Source organism: Symphalangus syndactylus, chromosome 8 (genome assembly GCF_028878055.3).
Source record: "Symphalangus syndactylus isolate Jambi chromosome 8, NHGRI_mSymSyn1-v2.1_pri, whole genome shotgun sequence".
Lineage (NCBI taxonomy): Eukaryota > Metazoa > Chordata > Mammalia > Primates > Hylobatidae > Symphalangus > Symphalangus syndactylus.
This window is the reverse complement of record NC_072430.2, coordinates 23,953,443-23,974,088: the sequence shown is the minus strand read 5'-3', so window position 1 is coordinate 23,974,088 and position 20,646 is coordinate 23,953,443. Positions and strand designations below refer to the sequence as shown.

Sequence of the window (20,646 nt, the reverse complement as noted above, 5' to 3'; positions counted from 1 at the left end):
CTGAGGGAGGGTGAAGAAGCCAGGTTAGCAGCGGAGAAGGCTGGCATGGCCCCAGCACACATGGGCAGTGGGCAGTGCCAGTGCCCAGGGGCTATGCCCCGTGTGGGCCTGCACCACAGGGCCGAGGGTTCAGTGATTCCCTCCAACCTGAGGTCCTGGCCCTTCCATCACCTATGGGGCCTGGCAGGCCCTTCCCTTCTCCAGCCCCACTCCAGGTAGCACTGACAAGCCTGGCCTCTGGGCACCTGCACCTACAAAGCAAGTCCTACAGGGTGAACACACCTTCTTTTGGGTCCTGCCTCTTCTCCGCTAGGTTCTAGAGGCTTCAGGACAACAGCCTGCTGTCCTCTGCCCACCACCCCCTCTGAAACACACAGTTGAGCTCATCTGAGCTCTCAGCTCACTAGGATGCTGATCTGTGGGACCTTGGTCACATTACGTTGCAGATATTCATTCAACAAATAGAGACCAAGCACTCGCTGTGGACTTAATGCTGTACCAGGGCAGCAGGGATGGCCTCAAGGGCAGACATGGTTGACAGTTGGGCCAGTGAGGCAAAATAAAATGGAGACTCTTCCAGAATGACCCAAAAGAGTGCAGTGAGCACACAAAGGCAGGCACAGGTATTCATGCTGGGCAGTCAAAAGCCGACTCAAAGGAGGTGGCAGATAAGCTGAGCCTTGAAGGACAGTGGAATGCCTGCCTCATCTCCCATGGGAGTGTATATCTCCACATGTACACCAGAGAGCCCCAAATCACCAGTGCAGACTGATGTGCTATGGAAATTCTGCACTTAGAAGCCAAGGGGAATGGGAGGTCAACAAATGGCCAAAGAGGCCATGTTGCCTAGGAAACAGGATGGGAGGGAGGGAGGGAGGGGGCTCAGGCCGCAGAAACCCGTCTGGCTGCTGCGACACTGGTGAGTGGGAGGCAGTGGTCTACCAGGCGCTGCACAAGGCCCAGAATGGGAACAACCATGGCTGCCCAGGGCCTGGTGCCCGACAGCACCGTGAACAGCTGCCTCACCCTCCTGGGTACCAGAAGATGGCAGAGGCAGGTTTCAACCCACCCAGGTAGGTCTGGACCAGAGCCTCCTGCTTCAGTTACTGGGCCTGTCACTTCCCACCAGAAACCAGCTGGGCCCAGGGCCTAGCCAGGAGCCCAGAGAGGTCCAAGGCCTGGGCTAAGGGTGGCAGGCCCAGGTGGATGTATGTGGTGCCAAGTGGCTGCCCCTTCCCAGCCTGACTCCAGCACTTGATGACTAATTTGAATTTTTCTCATTCCTGAGGAGCATCCTCAGAGTTTGGAAACAGGTGGGAGGAGCACTCACCAAGCCCAAGGCCACCCTTTCCAAGAAAAGGCTACAAAAGCAATGGTGGCATCAGTGAGACCTGCCCCTCCCCAGGAGCCCAAGGTCAGTAACTTCAAGAGCTGCGGGGAGCAGAGGCCACAACCGGAGGGACACTGTCCCCGTCCTGCTGGGAGGGGCCGCTCCTGTAGCAGCCAGCCCTGCCCCAGGAGGTCCACATGGTGCAGTGGATTGCAATGTCTAAAGGGCATGCGGTTTGAGGCCACAAGGTCACGCTCTGTGACAGCGTGAGAAGAACTGCAAACATCTCACTGAGGTTTAAGATAAACCAAAGATGCTGAGAGAACAAATGTGACAGCCTCCTCAGTATTCACGGCTGCTTTCCCACACGTCAGACACAGCCAACAATGACAAACACGTGATCTCCTCCGAGAGGCTGGTGGGAGCACGTGCCCCATTTGACCCCCGCGGCTCTTGCTGTTTGCTGGTGGCAGCCTCTCCACACCCCCTAACCCCCAGCCACTCTCCCCCGCATTCTGAGGCCCGCACCCCTCATGACTCACCAGGCTCAGCACCCCAGGGGCCGGGCGAGGGCTCTCCCCCAGGAACACTGCCCCTATTCTCTGGGCTCTGGGATCGTTACCAACAACCCGCACCGCATTCTCTCCCACTCATCTCAATACCGCAGGGGAGGGCAGGGGAGGATGCAGCCCCCAGAACTTGGAAATGCCAAGAAAAATCCCCCCAGAGCAGAGCAGGGAAGGGCTGAGAGATGCTGACAGCTGCCAAAAAGGGATCTACCTGCTGTCAAGGGGTGGAAGCCCCAAACCTCAGTGCTTATGACTGTCAGAGAGCTGGGAAAGCCACAGAACACACAGAGCCTCCCGGCTGGGCGACAATGCCCTGGCTGTTCCCCCGGCCCCCACGCCCTAACAATGCTCCTTTTTTCTTGGGCACTGACCCTCACTTGTCAGGGCTCTGTCCTCGGAAGAGCCGGCAGGGCCAGGCAGCTGGACCAGGGAGGCCCTGGAAGGCTGTTCCCCTGCTCCCTGGGTGGCTCCTGCTCTGAGTCAGGCCAGTCCCAATCCCTGGGGCCTACACAGGAAGCCCCTGAGCCACAGCAAACCTCCCTGCCAACCCTCTGACCCCGGGACAATGGCATCTCCATGCCCCTTGCATCGTCAACAGGGCAGTGTTGATAGGAAAAGAGGAGACCAGCACTTCTCAGCCTGCATTTCACCATGGGTGTGTGGGTGTGTGTCTGCCTTTCTTTCAAACAGATGGTCAAGGTCAAACTCACTGAAAATTCAAAATTTGGTAAGAGTTATTAAAGGTATTTCAAGGAATGTGACGGTTGGGTTTCACTGCTGGAATAAACAGCAGCCACTGGCTGAAGGCCCAGGTAAGCTTCAGGATATAGCCCCAGGCCCGAGCCGCCTAGACGCACCTTACACGCTCACCTGAGCAGCCACCTGTAAGGCTGGCTCCCACTTCACAACGGGAGTCCAAGGCCAGGCCCAGGACTCAAGAACTCCTACTGGCGAGCCCGGGGCTGAGATTCAAACTCGGCTTCCCGACAAGGCGTGGTCTGGATGCTAAAGACAAGGAAGACAGAAGAGTGCCAACTAGGGCCCTAGGAACCCTTAACGTGACCCAGCTGCCTCCTGCAGTGGAGATGGTGAGACTCAGGCAGAATAAAGATACCAGCTGTGTCTATAAAGTAATACAGCCTTTCAAAAAACTGTCTTTTTTCTCCGATCAAATTAATGTCCATTGTAAGAGATGTTTATCTCCAGTTATTTACTCAGGGATCGAAAAATTTTAACTTAATGTCAGAGGTAGCCTGTAACATTTGTATTACATAACATACTCCTCCAAGTTTTTGATATTTATCTTTGCTAAAACTGAAATTATACTACACAAACATCTGGATCCTACTTTTTAATTAACAAACTATAAGGAACATATTCCTGTGACATGACATATTCTTTTTTTTTTTGAGATGGAGCCTTGCTCTGTTGCCCAGGATGGAGTGCAATGGCACAGTCTCAGCTCACTGCAACCTCTGCCTCCCAGGTTCAGCCTCCCAAGTAGCTGGGACTACAGGCATGCGCCACTGCACCCAGCTAATTTTTGTATTTTTTGTAGAGACGTGGTTTTGCCATGTTGGCCAGGCTGGTCTCAAACTCCTGATCTCAGGTGATCTGCCCACCTCAGCCTCCCAGAGTACTGGGATTACAGGTGTGAGCCACCACGTCCAGCCAACATTGCATATTCTTCTTTTTTTTTTTTTTTTTTTTTTTTTAGACAGAGTCTCGCTCTGTCGCCCGGGCTGGAGTGCAGTGGCGCAATCTCGGCTCACTGCAAGCTCCGCCTCCCGGGTTCACGCCATTCTCCTGCCTCAGCCTCCGAGTAGCTGGGACTACAGGCGCCCGCCACCGCGCCCGGCTAATTTTTTGTATTTTTTAGTAGAGACGGGGTTTCACCGTGGTCTCGATCTCCTGACCTCGTGATCCGCCCGCCTCGGCCTCCCAAAGTGCTGGGATTACAAGCGTGAGCCACCGCGCCCGGCCCATTGCATATTCTTCTAAAGCATTATCATTAAAAGGTAAATCAAGCATAATTTATTTAATCAATTCCCTACCTTTTAATGTTTGGTTGTTTCTAATTGTACAATTATAAATAACACAGGAAAAATGATTAAATTATATCCATATACTCTCTTTTGGAAGGGAAAGAAAAGTGGGATATATGTGGGGTTTTTTTTGTTTGTTTGTTTTTTGAGACAGAGTCTCGCTTTGTCTCCCAAGCTGGAGTGCAGTGGTGCAATCTCGGCTCACTGCAACCTCCACCTCCTGGGTTCAAGCGATTCTCCTGCCTCAGCCTCCCTTGTAGCTGGGATTACAGGCGTGTGCCACCACACCCAGCTAATTTTTGTATTTTTAGTAGAGATGGGTTTCACCATGCTAGCCAGGCTGGTCTGGAACGCCTGACCTCAAGTGATCCACCCGCTTCAGCCTCCCAAAGTGCTGGGATTACAGGCATGAGCCACCGCGCCCGGCCAGGTATGTGTTTAAAACCGGAAAACCATTCTTCTGAAGACAAAGACATAAGCGCCAAGCAACTATCTAAAAAATGCATCCAGTGGAAAATGGCATTTCCTGGACATGCCAGAAAATACGATACTCTAATACTGTTCCTAAAACCTGTGACCTATTTCTTGCTCAGTTTTTCTCTGAACTGAGCCCCAAAAGATGTTCAAGTTGGGAGTTAAGTTCCCTTTGCTACCACCACCAATCCTGCTGCCATGGCTACAGCGTCCACCTGCATACACCCAGCACTCACGGGGGGTGCTGCCAAACTCAAGAGCTCACCACTGACTTCCCCTTTCCCCAGAGTTCCGGGCACAGACCTTTTGGGCAGGCTCTGGCCCCAGCATGCTTTGGGCTCCCTCTCCCCTTTGCTCCACGCTCACGATACCCAGAAACATCCCCCACCACCTTGTTCTACAGAGGCTGTTCTCTCTCCTTCTCAGCTACTCAACCTTCTCCCAATCCATGTCAACAAGACGCCTCCTCTTTTTTCGCTGGGCATGGTGACTCACACCTGTAATCTCAGCACTTTGGGAGGCCAAGGCAGGAGGATCACTTGAGCCTAGGAGTTCAAGACCAGCCTGGGCAACACAGCAAGACCCCTTGTCTACAAAAAACATTAAAAACAGAAACCTCCTCTTCCACCCTGTGCCTGCTGGAGACTTTGTATCTTTACAAACCAAAGGTGCTTGGTGTCAGACCCCCAGACTCTGGAATCTTGAATCTGCTGCTCGCAGACCAGGCTGGTCACTTAAACCCCATTGTGCTTCTGTGACCACTGAATGGGGGACCAGGACGCACCTACACCTCACAGGGTTGCTGTGATAAGTCGCTGAGGCCGTCTCGGCCCCATACCCCCCAGCAGGCCAGCAAGCTGTCAGGCTGGTATTCAGCCTCAACAACACTTGAGGAGCTGAACTGGGAGTTCTCCCTGCCAAGTCTCCCTTGCTGTCAGTTTCAGTACACGAAGTACAGGGTGGTTGGGAGGGGACAGGGCACCTTCGCTTCTCCAAGGCCACTGAGTGTTCTTACGCCCTCCGCCCTCCCCACAGGGCCTCCTCCAGAGGGTGTCCCGCTGTGCAGCGTACCCAGAAACTCTCTGGATGAGGTCAGAGCGCACGCGGGTGCTCCTGCCAGCCCCTGCTGGGAGGCACCCCACCTCCAACTCAGGCTGACGGGAAGAACGCCCAGTGCCACTTCTATTAATTCAGCCAATGTTTTGTTCTTTTTGGTTAAACTGCCTTAATCTTTAAAACCGCATATCCACACATCTGGCAGGCTCTTTATGCTCATGATTTCTCTGGGAGGAGAAGCAAGACAGACTTCATAGCCACTTACAGACCAGATAACTGAGGACTCAGAGGGTCTATGTCAGAGTGGACAATGGGGAGCCTGGGCTTCAGCTACATGAAGCAGGGCTTTGCTTCCTCCTGTGAAAGCAGGGCCTCGGCCCAATGTCCTTCACTGTGGCCCGGGGTACAAGGACAGAGCAGGGGTGGGGAGGGGAGAGGAGAAAGTGGAGGAGAGGCGGTCTTGGTCCACCTTGCCACTCCCCACCTGCACGGGCCCTCACCACCAACAGAATGAGGTCCAGGCCCCTGGCCAGAGCACACATGGTCCCCTGCCACACCGCTCGGCCCAACACCCCTGCCCAGGCACCCCGCAGACACTGTACACACCAAAAACTTGGCCCCCAAATGCTAAACTGGCTCGTGCCTTGAGGCTTCCTGCATGCAGTCCCTCCTCTTCCTCAGGACCTGGTGAGCTCCCAGTCTTCTCTGAAGGGGCCATTCAATGCCCCCCTCTCCCCCCGCAAGAGGCTGCCCAGCACTCCCTGAGCAGGAAGTAGCTCTGTACCCCCTCTGGGTCACTGCCATTCTCTTTCTCCCGTGACTGTCTCCCTCTGGGTGGGGCCGTATGCAGCTGTAGGAAACAGCCAAGCTTGGGAGGCAGGAGAACTAGAACCAAGGTCCTGGCCCCATCACCTAGATGGAAGGCCCTGGGAACTACTTCACCTCACCAAGGCCCTGACTTCTCCCCTGTAAAAAAGGAAGAATCCTGCCTACGTCTCGAGGTGTCGTGCACATTCAACAAGATAGGATCTCTATGCACTGAGCTCACAGCAGAAGCCCCCCAGTATAACTCTACCACTCCCCATCAGTACAGAGTGTGGGGGGAGATGGCTGGTCTTGTATATACAACTGCCAATGAACCTAATCCTCTGGCAGGAGGGGGCTATTTTGATCCGAGATTAGCCAGGAGCTGTCCTCAAAGGTTTACTCCTCACAAAGGCCCTATCCCACAGGCACTAGCATCATTTACATTTCAAAGAGGCTATAAGGTGAGGGCCAGGCTGCCACTGCCCTGCCAGGATCTGAACCTCCCTCCAGGCCCTCTGTCCTACAAAGTACCTTTCAAATGCCCCCTCCTCCAAGAAGTCTTCTCTGACTCCTCCCTGCCACCAGAAGTGGCGACCCTACTCTCTCTGCACAGTATTGCCTGGGCATCCTTCCCTCCTCTCAGTATGAGTTACTCTGAGGCCCAGAGACCAGCAAGTTCTGGGATGTGAGCACCAGAACCTTCCTGGGGCTGACCTGAGCAGCAAGGGACCTCACTAAAAGGCCACTGTGCAGGTCAGAAAACACAGGAAGCTGGGAGAGCCACGCTCAGAAACCAGGCCCCTGCCAGGGAGGCTGTTCACCCAGAGAATCACAGTGCAAGTGGGCCCTGCGGCAGGCAGGCAGGCAAGGACCCCCACCCAGCCCACACCCGGGCACACAGGGCTCAGCATCCCATCTGGCACCTGTCTCTGCCACTGAGCCACCATGACCAATGCTCCCTGTCCTGCTTCCTGAATCCCAGCACCAGGGGGTGGGTCTGGCTGGCAGGCCCCAGTCCTGTGCCCACACCCAGCACTACAGGTGACGAGAGTTCCTGGCCCTTCCTGTGTGGCCTCCAAGATACATATGGAAGAGAATCCTCAGATGTAAACTGAGAGGGGGTTCAGATGCTAGGAACTCCCAAAACACAGCAAATCTATCCTGCAGCCCCCTGTTAACCATATGCTCCTGGTAGCAAGGACCCCTATCTCACCCAGCCTGTGTCCCCCACGGTGTCTAATCCTAAGGGCCACCTACTAAATGACAACAGCAATGACTGCCTACCACACAGCTGCCATGTGCAGGTGTCATGCTGGGTCCTCACAGACTTCCTCTCACCCGGTCCTCACAACATCCACTGCAGGAGGTACAAATCAAGTTATTTTATAAGTTAAGGAAATTAACATTCTAGACAACAAATGACTCAAGTGCCCTGAATCTCACAGTAACAAATCCAAGATTCTGACACAGGTACAGCAAACTGGAAACACGTTTTCTCTACTCCGCCACCCTGCTATTCTAGTAAACGTTCATTCAGTGAATGATAGCCATATGTGAACAGAAAGTGGCTAAGAACAAAAACAGTCCCTCTCTCCCCAGCCAAGCAGCTTCAACCCTAATCCCTGAGTGGGCCTTGATGCTGGGAGTTTTGGAACATGCCTGGCACATGTTTGGGTCACCAAAACCCTCCTAACATTCAGCCATTTGCCAAAAGGATTTGTTTGAGGCTGCGATCTCTCTAGTTTTGAGGGTGCTGATCAGATACCCCTAACAGGGACAGGGCTGGGAACTGGGACAAGGTAGAGCTGGACTTAACACGGCTTTGAAGCAAAGATCCAAAACTCAGGCCAGTGCCCCACCTGCATGTCCTGCTGGGCCTGACAGGGCACTGGGGCTCGTGGGGTGGCTGCAGCACTCAGAGGGAGGAACTGGTGGGCAAAGAAAGGGAGAAGGGCCTCAGACAAGGAGAAGGAAATTAAAGTTTCAATCTTGGCCGGCTGCAGTGGCTCACACCTGTAATCCCAGCACTTTGGGAGGCCAAGGTGGGCAGATCACTTGAGGTCAGGAGTTCAAGACCAACCTGAGCAACATGGTGAAACCCCGTCTCTATTAAAAATTCAAGAATTACCCAGGCGTGGTGGCGTGCACCTGCAATCGCAGCTACTCAGGAGGCTGAGGCAAGAGAATCACTTGAACCCAGAAGACAGAGGTTGTAGTGAGCCAAGATCACACCACTGCATCCCAGCCTGGGTGACAGAGCGAGACTGTCTCAAAAAAAAAAAAAAAAAAAAAAAAGTTTCAATCTTAACTCTACAAATTGACTTGAAGTCCAAACTCTTTCTTATCCAGCTACTGCCAGCTCCCCACCGAGGCCCACACTTTAGGGAAAACCCTTAGAAACTTCTTGTCATTGGTAAAAAAATATTGACCCAGGATTGGCCACATGGGCCCCAGGTGGTTTCACAGCACACATAGAACCAGAAGCTGGGGCTCAGAGAAGCAAAGTAACTTGCCCAAGATCACACAGCTAAGGAGATCGGATTGAAATCCACCCCAATTTATGTGCACAGACAGAAGGGGAGAAAAGAGATGTGGGGCAGGTGGATTTCTGAGGGCAGGAAATACCAGTGGGAAAGCCGAAGACAGCACGGTAGAGACTGCAAAAGCCCAGTGCTCTGTGGAATCACTGCAGAAAGCACTGAACACATTCAAGGCTCAACGCATCAGGCACTCTTTCCTTTGGGGCTATTTCCAACAGGAAATTCCAAGTGTCCCTGTCAAGCAGGGGAAATGCCATCCTGGGTCCAAGGCAGCAGGGCAGCCTCCCTGCCCCGCCCAGCCCCACCTACATGAAGAACAAAGTGCACCAGGCAGGAATGTGCACTCAGGCCGTAGCCAGCCTCAGCCTGGCCAGGAGGAGGCTCATTCTTATCTGTGGCTTGATTAAAACAAGCTTGGATTACACCACAATCTTTAAGCCCCAAGGCTGGGGGTGTTGTCACCAGGAACCTGTTCCAGGCGCACGTCATGCTCAAGCCACCGTTCTCCTTGCCCCCATCAGTGGCAGGCTGGCATCCTGCAGGAGGCCCTTCCCAGACCACAGCCCCACCCTTCCTCTCCCGCCACCCACCTGAAGGCCCCAATATGCATCTTCCTACAGTTCTGGCTTCAACTCTGTTCCTGAGACCTTTACTGCCCCAAGTCCACTACCCTGAGTTCTGGGCAAATGAAAAATCTTTTCCCCTTCACCAGATTCCTCAAATCCAACCATTCTGGAACCCGGCTTGTGGCTGGCTAGGCTCTAGCCCCCTCCTCTTCTGTCCCATCACCCTGGGAAGACAGAGCCAGAGGGTACTGAGGAATTCGGGTGGGAGGGGTGGGGGGGAGGGGAGGAGGGGGTCCTAGGAGCAAATGGAGGGTCACAAACTGAAGTGCCCATGGGGCAAATGTAAACCATGAGGCTGGTGGTGTGGGACAACAGAGAATGGTGGGGCCTAAGGGCAACCAGCTTAAACACTGGCAACAAATTCAAAGGAAAGAATGTAAAATTCCTGTGTGGGCCAAACAGATTGCATGCAGGCCCAGGTATATTTGGGTCACCCATGTGTAATCTAGTCCAACCCCCTCCGCAGAGATAGGAAAGCTGAAATCCAGACACAAGGAAGGGACCATGAATAAGTTTGTGCTGGCGATTACTGAGAAAGTCCAGCATAAAAATTAAACCAAAGCCTAGGCCGGACACTGGCATCCCTCTGCTTGGCTGTGAACCTGGTGAGGATGCTGCACTCAGCCTGGCAGCAGATGGAAACTCTGGAACTCGAGGGCCACGGATGAGCCACAGGGCCCCCCAGGTAAAGGACTGAGAGCCAGCCATGCAAGCCCCTGGGACTGACCCAGATGCAGAACTGACCAATGCGGCAACAACCATCACCCAACCCTGTGGGGCTGTAGATCTCAGAGGAGGTAGGACAGTGGCCCAGGGCACAGCAACACAGCAGAGAGGGAAGAAGGGTGTGGGCTCTGTCTATGGCCTGGCCAGAAGGGCCACCGCAAGCACCAAGGCTAGCAAAGGAGGAAGAGGAAGAAGCAAGAAAAACCCAACACCGTGACGGACTAGCATGGGCCGCAAGTCAGGGTTGTGGTTCTTTAGGATACATCTTAACAGGGTAAGGGCCTTAAATGCCCTTTCCCCACCAACCTGACAGGGTTTAGCACCAGGAATCCTGGCCAGGGCAGGCCCCAGGGCTCTAGGATCTGTCAGATCAGGAAGAATGGGGCATTTAAGGTCTCCCTCCTGTAAGATCTACCTTAAAGAACCAGATCCCTGACTTTGCAGCCCAGTGCCATGCTGCCTTTGAGCCTGAAATGGAAGTCTGTGCCTTAGTTCCAAGTCACCAGGCACTGGTTCCTTGCCCTTGCAGGCACAGGGCATCAAGATCAAACCAAACCTCCAAGCCTCACCTCTCACAAATAAGCAGAGGCCAGTTACCCTCTGGGCAAGCCCTCAGGCCCCTGTCCCTGCCAGTCAGCAGCTCTGCCTCCCGCAGTGCCTGAGGGCTGGTCCATGCAGCCAGCCAGGAAACCGCAGAGGCCAGGTCAGAATGGCCTTTTAATTCAACTCCCCTGGTGACCCTGAAGAGCACTGCTGCAGACTGAGAGGCTGGAAGTAGGCTATGCCGCCCCTGCCCCATAACAAAGACTCTGCAGCAAATCACCAGGATGGGGGAAGATTACTGCAAAGTGGGTGGAGAGTCTCCCTGAAAGGTACGATAGCACTTAAAAACCAATTAGAGGCTGGGCGTGATGGCGCGTGCCTGTAGTCCCAGCTACTCAGGAGAAGGAGGTGAGAGGAGGATCACTCGAGCCCAGAAGTTCAAGGCTGAAGTGCGCTATGATTGCATCTGTGAAATAGCCACTGTACTCCACCCTGGGCAACACAGCGAAACCCTATCTAAGAAAATCCAATTAGAGACCTTGGCTTACATGCAATCAGAGAACTAATTAACAAGGACCAGTAATTAAAATTAAGCTATACTCTCTAATTCAGACTTTTTTTTTATTGTTTCAGAACTAATTTCAGGATCCAGTTTCTAGCCTGGACACAACCCAATCCACCCTGGGCCAGAACTGCCAGAATACCTTCCCTGAAACTGTTCTCTGCAACTACCTAAAAACCTTCAATCGCTCCCCAATGCCCCCAAATGAGGACCCACGTTGCCTCCGACTTCCTTTCCACACCCACAGCTCACTGCCTTCCAAGCGGCTCACTGCTCTGGTGGGACGGGTCCACCCGTGGTCTGTGAGCTGGGCCTCAAGCCCTCAAGAGGCACACACAGAGTCCTCTTTGACCCCATCCCCACCCCACGCTCTTTTCTTCTGCAAACCTCCCAGTGTGGTCTGGGGCAGTCAAGCCACACCCCTCCATCTTGACTCTCAGGGCATCTTGACCTCATCTCCCAGGCTGACCACAAGCTCCAAACGGGACTTTCTTGTGGCCATTGCTCAGGTCCCAGGCATGCACAAACCCACTCACAGGCATTTGGCTGAGAGAAATCTCAACCATTAGCGCTACTCCCATTTTCTATTCTGAGGAGGAGGAAACTGAGGCTCAGAGACACAGTGCTAGCCCGGGGCCCCACGGTGGGGACAGCAGGGTCTGCACACGGTTGGCCTGGCTCAAGCTTCCTTTCCCACATGGCCCCATGTGCTCCAGATAAAGGCAACTATGAACCATGTCCCTGTCATAAAGGAGATAAGACAGACACACAGGATATGATGACTGGGCAGGACGCAATTTAGTGCTCAGACTTTCCTAAGTGCTCTGGGCTTTGGGACCTTCAGAAAAAGGCTAGGTAAGCAGGGATGGCCCAGCAGCCTGGAGGAAAAAAAAAACCACACAAACAGAAACATCTCCAAATGAGTGGTCAACTGGAAAGCACGGGGCAGAAACAGGAGATTGGTGTTTTTCCATTTCTTGTGGACTGCACACTCCCACAGCCTTCTCCCACAGCAGATGAAAAACTAATGAATGAATAAAAGCAGCAAACAATGGTTCATTATCATCAAAGCTCAGTCACTAGCTGGCCCGCCCAGGCTGCGAACCTCCATCAGAAGCTCTGTTCAGTGGAACCCCCACAAGGCTGCACATGCAGCCCAGCACCTAGGCTATCTGAGGCCCATGTTCCAGCCCAGAGCAAGCGGCTGGTAGGGAAATCAAAAGGGCCTCCCTGCTTTGGGTCTCCTTTCCCTCTCCATCCACCTCCAACTAAACTAAGCGCCCCCTCCCGCAGAGTCAAAGAATGGAAGTCAGGAAAGAGGGGACTGAACTGGGAGAGAAGAATCAGACCAATGGACCACTCCGGACTGGAAAGCTGGGGCCCTCAGGCCAAGCTGGGCTGCTGGTGAACCATTACCACCACTGCTTTTGCCAAGTTTCCACCTGTGGCCTGCCCTCAACCTAGTTGCCTTGGAGAACCTTCCTCCCTGATGTTTAAGCCACGTAACTCCAGGGGGTTGACCCACACTCACTTCGGGGTGGGCATGTGATACAGTCCTGGCCAGCTAGAGTATCATGTCATCCAGCCCAAGACTGGCTCAAGGGCAGGTGTTATGGGTTGAACCTTGTCCCCCAACAAGACAAGCTGAAGTCCTAACCTCTGGTACCTATGAACATGATCTTATTTGAAAACAGGGTCTTTGCAGATATAATCAAATTAAGATGAGGTCATCAGTGTTCAATTGACTAGTGTCCTTGTAAGAAATGCAATGTGACTAGTGTCCTTGTAGGAAAAGCAGTATGACTTTTCAATATGACTAGTGTCCTTGTAGGAAAAGCAGAAAGCCAGGTGAAGACACAGACACCCAGGCAGGATGGCCAAGTGGGGATGGAGGCAGAGACTGCAGCGATGCTCCCACAAGCCAAGGCGCGCCTGGGACTATGAGAAGCTGGCAGAGGTAAGGAAGGCTCCTCCCTTCGGGGCTTCAGAGGGAGCAGGGCCCTGCTGACACCCTAAGTCCAACTCCTAGCCTCCAGAACTGAGAATGAATTTCTGTTCTCTTAAGCCATGTAGTTTGCAGTGACCTGTTATGGCATTCCTAGCAGGCAAATATGATATGTATGTGACCCAAGCCAGGCCAACCAGAGCCAACCAGCACCAGCCAGCCCGACATCTGCTTCCTGCAGGGCTGTTAAGCCAAGGGGATGAAGCTGCAGGCAACCAGTTTCACATGACTTGGCACAAGCCCACCCAAAATGACTTTCACAAGGAGCATGAAAAGTAAAGAAATATTTCTGATGACAATACATGTGAGTCCTTAATGGCCTGAAACCTGCCAGACCTATCTCTGGACCTTCTGAGACACTCGGGCCAATAAATTCTATTTATTGACATTTCCTTAAGATTTTTCTTTCATACTGACAGCTGCTACTTACAACCTGAAAAGGCTTTACATTTTCTCATAACATGGTGTGATTTGTTTTCTGACATAAAATGTCCAAATGAACAGGGTGCCCGATGGTCATCCTCTTGGGCACCTACATTTCTGACATCGATGGTAGTAACACTCAAAGCACTGGCATCCTTCTCTTTGGCAAGCGCCTTTGGCCTTCAAAGCTTTGTTTCAATGATGGCCAGTCTTTACGTCAAGGGTGCATTTGGTTTTCGTATAACAAAAAGCAATTCCAACAAGCTCAGAATCATGAGTGAAGATGTGTCTGGTTTTAAGTGCTGACTAAAAATGGCTTTAATCATAAGGATGGAACATTAGGAGGGAGTGGAGTCTCTAGGATGTTTCAACAGCTTGACATCAGCAAGAACCCACACTCCTTTTAAGTTTCTATTCTGCCATGCTCGCCATGGTAGACCTTTGTCCACATGCCTGTCGCCTCACACTCACAGGACAGCTCCTGATACTCCCACAAAATATCTGCAAGTGGGGAAGAAGGGGCCAGGGCGAAACAGCCAACCCTTTGAAAGAGAAGAAACACTCCTTCCCAGCTGGGAATGGTGGCTCACGCCTGTAATCCTAGCACTTTGGGAGGCCAACGTGGGCGGATTGCTTAAGCTCAGGAGTTCAAGACCAGCCTGGCCAACACTGTGAAACTCCATCTCTACTAAAAATACAAAAGTTACCCAGATATGGTGGCACACACCTGTAATCCCAGCTACTCAGGAGGCTGAGGCACAAGAACTGCTTGAACCTAGGAGGCGGAGGTTGCAGTGAGCCGAGATCACACCACTGCACTCCAGCCTGGGCGACAGGGCAAGACGCTGTCTCAAAATAAAGAAACATTCTCTCCAGTCACGTCTCACTGGTTAGAAGTGCACATAACATGGGCACCCCCACTGCAAGGGAGGCTGGGAATGAAGCATCTCATAACAGGCTCAGGCCAATCATCACTGCCACCCAGAGGAAAAGGGACAGTGTAGACAATGAGAAGTGAAGATCTGCTGAGAAGGAAACTTTGCAGACATTAATGATACTAAAGAATAACAGATTCCATTTGTCCTTTAAAAGCCTTACAAAACCCCTTCTGTGGCTTCTAGGTAGACCCTGGGGGGAAAGTCAGCAATACACAAGAATTGTGTGTGGAAGGCCTCCTGCAGGCAGGGCTCTGTGCTAGGTACCGAGGTGAGTGCCCGCGAGGAGCCCACAGGTAAACACAGTCGGCTTGGAGGAGGTGAGGGGACACAGGGGAAGCCAGGAATGCTTCTGCCAGCAAGTGACATCTGGCTGGAGTAGGTTGGACCAGCACGTGCAGAGGCAGGGAGAGAGTGAGCAGGTGTTGCTGGTGTCTGAGTTGGGAGTGGCAGGGGGTAAGGCTGCCCGGCTGGCAGGACCAAACTGGGAACGGCCTCGTAAACCATTCTCCAGGGCTTAGACTTTAACCTAAAGACAATGAAAAGCCAGGAAAGGTTAGATCAGTGGAGTGACTCAGATATTCTTGATGAAAGACCATTCTGCCAGGTGGGGGCTGGGCTGAGGGAGCGAGAGCCCAGAGCTGGGGATGCCAGCCAGAGGCTTGGCAATAATGGGTAAAGGGGACTGGGAGACTGACCGGGGTCACAGAACAGAAGGACGGGGGTGGGGGGTGGGTAAGGAAATATCCAGAGGGAAAAATCAACAGAACCTGGAAATGGAAAAGATGTGGATGTGGAGAGACAGAGGCACCGGGCTGGCAGCTCAGGTGGGAGATGGGGGGAAACCTTCCGACCATCTAAGAAAACACAGCACAAGCAGGTTTGGAGGAGACAGAGGGAGTCAAGTTACAAACATGGTCCCTCCAGGCAGAGAGGCGCTTGGCAAAGGTTCTAGGCCTGCCATGGGGGTGGGTGCCGACAATCCCTGCTGCTGGGAAGTGCAACTCCTGCTCAGCTTCCCTTTCGAGGAATGGCCTTCCCGGGACAAAACAAAGGCCAGGGGGCAGCAGGCCGGAGGAAATACTCTCACTGCCTTAAATAGAAGCAAACCATCTGGCCAGTTGGAGAAAGTTTACACAAGGAGGACCGGGTTGCACTCGGTGCATTTTAAAGAAAGCCCGGCGGACACACGGGTTCTCCCGCTGGTGCTGCCAGCCTGGAAAATAACAGCTGGGACTCAAGCAGGCACGATCAGCTGCCTCATCTCCAATTCCCGTGTGTGGGGTGGGAGGAGCCACTTCCGCTCCCCTACCTGGCTGCAAGCCCCCGAATATGTCCTGTCTAGGGACGCCCTGCTGCCACACAGCAAAAAATAAGTGATTTGCTCTTGAGTACCACGTGCTCCGAATGGTTCTCCAAGAGCCCCCAAGTGGCAACTTCTGTCCTATCCAAGGCAAGAGAGATGAGCAAGGGCTGATGGCGGGCACCCAGGGGTCACAGGTGGCCAAATACTGCAGCTGGCTTTGGAAGGCATCGATGCACACTTTGAGGGCCTGCCTTGGCTCCTGCACCCCACCTCAGGTCGTGTTTCCTCCCTTTATTCCCTCCACCCAGAAAGGTGACAAATCCAAGCCCTGGATGTGAGGGGGGTTTGCAAGAGTAATTCTGGAGAGATGGGGGCAGGTGAGGAATGGTTAGAGACCCAGGGAGCCGAGTCACGGGTCCTCAGTGACCCCATGGCCGACCTACCGAGACCTCCAGTCGCCAGCATCGGGTAGGCCCACACGTTTGGGGGAGGAAGTGAGTGTCACTGGCCCATCAGCAAGCAGAGCTGGCAGAGGTACCTGTGCAGGCAAGTCCAATGCCCAGCTCTTTAATAAACGTGCCTTGCAGTGCCGGAAGAGATACAAAGTCCATCCAAGACAGATTCTGTCTTCCCACTAAACTGGAAGCTCCTTAAGGACCAGGACGTGGCAGTTTTGCTCTCAGCTATACGCTCAGTGCTCATCACGGGGCCCGGCCTGCCTAGGCACTCAGAAGGACGCCTGACGGACAAGGAACCAATCAAACGGTGATGGCCACACTCCACCCCCAGGACCTGACAGCCAACAGTCACCACGCACCTGGCAGGCCCACAGCTCTCTGCACATACACATGCCTCAATTTCCCAGGCATGGGGGGGCTGAATGTCCCAGGATTCTGCCCCAGACACCACAGTTTTCAAACTCTCTCTGACCTCAAATGTCTTTCCTGAAATGAAATCTAACATGCAGACCCCAGATCAAACACAGATCAAGAGAGAGTGGCTGGGTAAGGTGGCTCACACCTGTAATCCCTGCACTTTGGAAGGCCAAGGCGGGCGGATCGCTTGAACTCAGGAGTTCGAGACCAGCCTGGGCAACATAGTGAAACCTTGTCTCTCCTAAAAATACAAAAATCAGCCAGGCTTGGTGGTGCATGCCTGTAATCCCAGCTATTCAGGTGGCTGAGGCAGGGGAATCGCTTGAGCCCAGGAGGCAGAGATTGCAGTGAGTCCAGATCATGCCACTGCACTCCAGCCTGGGTGACAGAGTGAAATTCTGTCTCAAAAGAAAAAAAAAAAAGAGCTGCTCAGGTGAAGGGAGTGATGAGCAACACATCCCCCCTTGAAAAGCAGGTACCCCTAAGGGTGCCTCATAGCCAAGGAACCTCTAGGGGTGCCGCATAGCCAAGCTTGAAAGCTAATTCAATGAGACCGGAAACCACCCTGTGCCTCCAAATGTCTCAGCGTGGGAAATGGAAGACAGCAGATTGGGCGGAAGCCCTTCCATTGGAAAGCTAACTCACTCCCTAATCCCTGCCACTGTTATGGCTATGGGGTACTGACCTCTGCAGTTTTTGCCTAAGAAACGCCAAGAATAACTACCTATTTCAAGAACAACTCTGTTGTGAGAAATTCCAGCACATTCCACTCTGAGAGCACCAGCATCTTCACCCTTTTGTAGCTGGAACTTGCACCAGGGGAGAGCCTTCATCTCTGCCTGGAGGGGCCACATGGCAGAAGGGGAATAAGATGGCAGAAAGCACAGAGATTTGGGTGGCAGAGTCCCCAGGCCAAATCCCAGCTCTGCCATTTAAAAGATCTGTGACCATGGGCAAGTTATTTAACCTTTCTCAACTTCAGTTTCCATATCCAAAAGGTAGGATAATTAATCGTCCCTGCAGCTTGTAGGACTGCCTTTGGGTTTATATGAGGGATTTTTTTCAAGTGTTTTATAAACCACTCCCAAATGTTAGCTCTATTTACACTGATTTTATTGCTGGGCTCCTAGGAGGCCAAAGGCAGCAGACTTAGTTTCTACTAAAGGTCTTTTATTACAACAGACGCCAGGCATCTAGGGCAGCCTGTTGTCTGAAGAACAGCCTGATTCTCCCATAATCCCAGGCTCTACAAGGTCTAAGTCTCAATACCAGGCTCTGGCTGACACTCTGACCCAGGGAGGCCTGGTCTGGGTTGTTCTTACCCTGGGGGCCTTATTTCTCCTGCTGTGAGGGCCAAAGGAACCCCCAGTGGGGTAGGGGGAGGGGAGATCCTTCAGTGGGGCCAGAGACTGCCTGAGAGTGACTCAGTGGGCTGGAAGTTTGCCCCCAAGCGTCACCGGCCTTCTGGCTCACTCTATATTCAATACAATACCTGCCCGCACCACCACCTTCCCTCCAAACCCAGGTCCACAAGGGGCCGGTGGTACAGGAAACAGCCCTACAACTCCCATCCCACAGTTCAGTCCCTCACCCGGAACTGGGAAAGGGGCCGGACACAATCTCCCAGATGCCCCAAAGACTTGGAAAGCACCTCTGGTGGCTTTCTGAGCAGGCACATCTGGCCCAACCACACCTTTTGTCACCACTGTTTAAAACCAGTGGTTCTCAGACAGAGGGGCTCACCAGCAGGGTCAACATCACCGTGTTACAGATATGGATTCTCAGCCCCCACAGACCTACTGGTTCAGAGACCCTGGGAATGGGGCCAACCACCTGTTTGAAGACGTGCTCCCTGGGGGTTCTAGTAGTGCACACTTAAGTTTGAGAACCATTACTTCAATCCAGTGGTTCCCCACCCGCCCCTCTCCCGGCTGCCTGTTGTCATGGGGGCCTCATGACAGCCAATGCTCAAGAGCTGCCCCAGAGATCTGGATGTAATTGATGCCACCCCATCAGCACTTCTTTTTAGAAGTGCTTTAAAAAGAACAGGCGGTGCAGAGGACTTTCACGGTAGTGAAGCTGCTCTGTATGGTATGGTAATGGTAGATGTAGGTCACTATGCATGTGTCCAAACCCACAGAATGTGCAACACTAAGAGTGAGCCCTATGCACACTGGGGACTTCAGGTGATCCTGATGCATCCAGGGAGGTTCGATGATTGTAGCAAATGTTCCAGGCTAATGTGGGATGTTGACGGTAAGGGGGGCTGCATGTGTGTCAGGGTAGGGCAGATCCGGGAAATCTCTGCACCTTCCTCTCAATTTTGCTGTGAACCCAAAACTGCTCTAAAATAGAGTCTATTAAAAATCAATATCCCAGGTGACTGTGATTCCAGTGGTCTCTGGAGCCTGGGCTGATGCTTGGGAGGTAGGCGGGACAGCCAGGCTTCAGAAACAGCAGGTAAAACCACCCGGTTGTGGAGTCATCCGGGAAGATTCTAGATGGAGGGAAGTCAGACTGAAGTAGGGAGAGATGGGGTGGGGGAAGAAAGCAAAGAGCAAAGGCTTAGAAGCACTTCCGTGCAGCCCACCCAGCACTTCATGCATCCAGCCCTGACTGAACATCTTCCTTCCCCACATCTCCTCCACCCTGTCAGTGGGTCAAGTGCTGGCCTGTGATTCACCCCACTTAGAGGCAGAGTCCCCACTTCTAGAGAGTGAACCAAGCCAGTCACCCATGTGTAGCCGCTTTAACCTCATCTGTAAACAGCGTACTGTGGGGCTGGACTAAGACACAGCCCAGTGCCTGGCACAGGGCAAACAAGTAATAAACGCAGGTTTTAATAAACTGATTGACAGAAACTGGAGCCCACATCTGCCGCATGGAAAACAGCATCCAGACAACGGGCGGTCTTATCTCCTGCCAGTACCACCTCTCTGGCTTGCAGGTTAGACTTAAAGCACAGGAGGGAACCCTGTATCTCCATGCCCAGAAACAGACCCTATATTCCCAAAGATAAGCTAAAACCATTGGGAAAAAACAAAAACAAAAACAAAAAAACGTTCAATCTGTAAATGCTCACTGTCTCTTCTAACTGGACACTGGGCCGGGGCTGGGAGTGCAGAACACATACTCCCTTGATTACAGAGAGGCTCCAGTCCAGTGAAGAGCAAGAAAGATGCCGCTGGGGCTACTGGCTTCTCACCAGGTGGCCCATCCTCGGAGCGTGCATCACTCCTGGCAAGGGGAGCTTCAGGAGGGGCGGCGCCCATGTCCTGATATGCACGGTGGCTTGAGAACCAATGTTCTAGAGAACCTAAGGGCATATATTACAGAAAACAGCACTCTCTCCGCTTCTCATGGCTTTTTCCCCCTTTTGTTTCTTTCTTTTATAAGCCTTTCACTGAAGTATAACATAAGAAAGGAAGGACATGCCATAAGTGAACAGCTTGAATATTTGCAAACTGGCACCCAAGAGGAAGACTGAGGAGAGGACAGTTGCAAGACACCGGCAGGCTCCTCACATTCCCACCCGGCACCCTGTCCCCAGAGGTGACCACCAGCCTGCCTCCTGTCCCCAGAGAGTAGCTTGGCCTGGTCAAGATCTTCACGTAAATGGAATCAGACACTGAATACACCTCTGCACCTGGCATCTTTGACCACGTTTCATGCCTATGGGACTCATCCATGGTTCATTCTCACTGCTGTATTCAATACAACTCCATGGCCAGATGATAACACAGGTCATGTACGTACCCATTCTACAGCCAATGGGCATGCATGCTGTCTCCTCTTTGAGGCCATCAGGAATGCTGCTGCTGGGA

The 20,646-nt window shown here is 52.8% G+C and overlaps 1 protein-coding gene across 5 annotated transcripts in view; it reads right to left on the bottom strand.

Annotated features, from left to right (window-relative positions):
* ITPK1 (inositol-tetrakisphosphate 1-kinase) overlaps positions 1-20,646 on the bottom strand; it is a 185,157-nt gene that overhangs the window by 99,808 nt on the left and 64,703 nt on the right. The window lies entirely within an intron of this gene.